This window comes from Xiphias gladius, chromosome 1 (assembly GCF_016859285.1).
Source record: "Xiphias gladius isolate SHS-SW01 ecotype Sanya breed wild chromosome 1, ASM1685928v1, whole genome shotgun sequence".
NCBI lineage: Eukaryota > Metazoa > Chordata > Actinopteri > Istiophoriformes > Xiphiidae > Xiphias > Xiphias gladius.
In genome coordinates this window covers 21,998,610-22,002,509 of record NC_053400.1, presented here as the reverse complement: position 1 = coordinate 22,002,509, position 3,900 = coordinate 21,998,610, and positions in this window count along the sequence as shown.

Here is a 3,900-nt window from a genome sequence, read left to right as displayed (position 1 = left end):
AGTAGCGATATGGAGCAATATCTTTACAAGTAGGTCACCATTTGTTTTTTTCTTTTTTTCCTATCCCCTGCATGGCAACACAGTCGTCATTTCTTTTACTGATTTGGCGTTGTTCCTCTGACAGACAGTAACGCAACAAGAAATGAAACATGCACCTACAAAGGCAGGGAAAAAGAAGACTGCAAGCTAGTTAACTGCAAGCTGGATGTAAACAATGCCGGATCTAAAACATTTTAAAAAATGGCTTTGCCAAGGTTTTATAATAAGGAAAATGCATTTGATACATTTGTTAGGCTTCAAGGATTCAAGCAATGTGTTTGGGTGAGTAACACTAAATGTAAATATAAAGCTGTTTGCAAGAAAATGCCACATGGTGCTTTTCGATATGTACCAAATCTTAAACATTAGTATTCATAAGAGAGAGAATAAGAATGTGTTCATCATGGAGCATATTTAAAAGTCCCACAGAATATTTTACACAGGCAATCATACTCACACTTTATCTACACAATGCAACATAACATGTGACTGCAAAATTAACAAAATATATACCATCCAAAAATCTTATAAATGGCATTTAAATGTACACTATATAAATCCTAACGTGAGACTAATTCATGAGATTTCTTCCCCTGAAGAACCAGGAGATCCTCCACAACTTCAGCTTCACAAAATATTTGAAAACAACATCTGATCAGTTTATTACACAGCTTTTGTTTCAGTTAATTCCATCCTGCAACAGTAAACAACTGACAAAGACTGCTTTGTCAATAATTTTAGCCCGAACATATAACCAAACTTGCAACCTTTAAACTGCTTTTCATTCCCCACCCCCTACATACTGCACTGTTCAAATTACACCAATGTTTCTTTTCATTGTCTACACCGAGTAGACTTCGTGGGAATACAAAAGGAAAGCACCATGGTTTTTCTGGTGCTCCATCAATTGCAAATGCTGTTCCACAATGAACAGGCAGGATAAACCCAACCTCGCCATCAGCAGGACTTTCAGATTGAGAGGTTGAAAATTAATCTGACAGCATGCTTTCAAAAGACAGCCTGGAGCTACAGGACATACATGGGCTAATATTTGTTTTTATGTTTCTCTTGCCTGTGTGGTTTTCAGTTATTATGTTTTGGGACTGTTTGGGCAGAGTTTCACACTGGGTTGCTCTTTGTGGCTAAAAAGGTCCACATTTAATTTATCATCAACTGGTTCCTTTTCTTGTTGTATACTTTGAATATTTTCTACTGGTGACAGTTTGTAAAAATTTTTATTGCCAGAAAATGTGCAAAATTTGATTTATTTTTAAGATACTTAACTGTAACGACAAAAACACATCTCAAACAACAGCAAGGTGCAGCATAGCGTTAATGAAGACAAATTATTCATTGGAGCTGAAACATTAAGTCCATTAATTGATTAGTTGATCCACAGAAAAATTAATCTGCAACTATTTTGATAATCGATTAATCGATTTGTCTTTTTTTTAAAGAAAAAGTGCAAAAAATGTATTTGTTCAGACTGCCCAAATCCGCTATGATGTAAATTTAATATTTTTGGTTTTGGACTCTTTTGATGGGCATATTTCCCTATTTTATGACATTATATAGACCAAACAATTAATGATTCGACTAATACAGAATGAAATTAAGCATTAGTTGCTGCTCCATTATATGTCATATTATGTCATAATAGGCTCTAATTTTGTTTTATTAAGCATTTTTAAAGGCTACACTTTATTATCTATTGATTGCTTCTTATTACATGTTTTCACCCATGCATGGATGTTGTGAATAAAACTCTGGAGCAACACCATTTGGCACTGTTGAAGAAATTTTACGGTCCTTTTGATAAATTTACACCCCTCTCACAGTAGGAAAATTATAATACATTTAGGGTCATGATACGGACAGTAGACACTATCATGATTTATACTGTCACTTTGAACATTTACAGTAGTCAATCTGATGAAGGCACATCTTGTTCATCTGAGAGGATATTCTATATCAGACATATGTCACCAACTTATGAGAAACAACAGTGAGCACTGTACTGATGCAGGCTCAGATGGTAGAATACAGCTTGAGGGGACAGTGTGACAATGAGCATTTATACAGACAGAGAGGATGAATGACAGGACCACATACGATGATCATACAAGAATGCAATTACTTGACATGCATTCTGCAAGATTTTAAACGGTAATTAAGGGGATAAAACATCTTAACCTACAGAAAATTTGTGACACAATGTTCCTTCGCTGAGAGCCAAAAATGACAATTGAAACATAAGCTCTAAAGCATGAGAGTGTCTTCATTAACTTATACCAACCATTCTATGATTAAAAAACCTGGAACAATTTGCCCTCTTTTGCTGGTAAAGCATTATATCCATGAGTAACTTTTAATGAGAGTGGTAGCTTTAGGCCTTAAGACTTAGACGCTTCTTTAGAGCAATTTGTCCTCCATTGCTGCTAAGGAATTATATCCATGAGTAACCTTAAATATGAGAATGTTAGCTGTAGGCCTTAATAGTTCACATTTCTAGGTCACCATATCCACAAGCCTCATCTATCTGAGTCAGTACAACCTGATCCAGTTTGTACTTAGTTCCATGACGACAGGTTTATAGTAAATGTAGTAGCTCTTGGTTGGGGGATATAAAATTGGTGTAAATGATACTCATGAGCCACAACAGCACATTGAGACTTGAATGGCTACAGCTATGTTTGTTCTCAAAGCCCCCTTTCACGGGCTCAAAAACACAATGTCCCCAAGGTTATTTATATAATACTGTCTGACCAAAATGACAAGTGCTTCATTACCTTGAAATGTCAATGAAGACTTTATTTTCATTAGTTCACTTCACAGCCCACTCTGTTTCGATGATCCTTTTGCCTGAGATCCTCCTTATTTGTGTCAGCTATGGTCATCTGACAAAAGAAGCTTTATTATAGTCTGGGAATGACGAACATTGGACATCCAAGGCAGTTCTAGAAGAAGGTGATCATTGTGACCACTGAAACTCCTCTGAGGACAGAGAGATAGCGTCATCTGGTGTTACGGTCACACTATCCCTTACTTGCTAATAACTCTTCTGGCCTTAGCATCAAATTGTCCCTTAGGGCTTGCCTTTCTTATTGAGCATCAGAGCTAAGAGGAACAGCCTGGCAGAGAGAGACAAAAAGTGATAATCACTGACATTTTTCACAGTATACAATGGCGCTAACTATCTTAACAGGACAAAGAAGTCCAACCTGACCTAAGTAGTCTCTGTTAGTCATACAGAAGCAATTACAGGGAATTAGATGTGTATGCTGTATAATTTCTATTCAAATGTTTATAACTGTGTCCATTAGCATTACTGTTGGATTATTGGAAAATAGAGAGACGGCTCAGATTTCTACCTCAAATGGGCTAAAAAGTCTGAAGTTTGGCCCTTAGATGGCACAAGAGCAAAGGCTACGTTATCACCTAAACTGAAAAGGTTATTCACCTGTATTTAGACTCAGCTTGTTTGGGTTTATGTTATCAGATTTAGGCTCTATAAGGGTATCCCCACTGGCCATGTTTTTCAAGCGTCTCTTGAGTGTTTTGGACATCCATCACTAGTCCTTCTCGTGGAACAGAAATGGCTCTTCATATTAACAAATGAAACAATCCACACCAAGTCCCGACAAGACTGTTGTGTAAAAACAAGCCCATTGGTTCCCATAGGCAAGCAGCTTATTAAGACCCATAGTTACATTTTACTGTTAGGTGACATCTAGTTTTTGTCCCCAAACCTAACCAAACCATGACCATAAGCCTAACCACATGTTTATTTTTATAACCATGACACAAAAGAAGTCCGGTATGCCTGCTGCCTTGGGGGCACTATTTCAGGTGACACTTCTA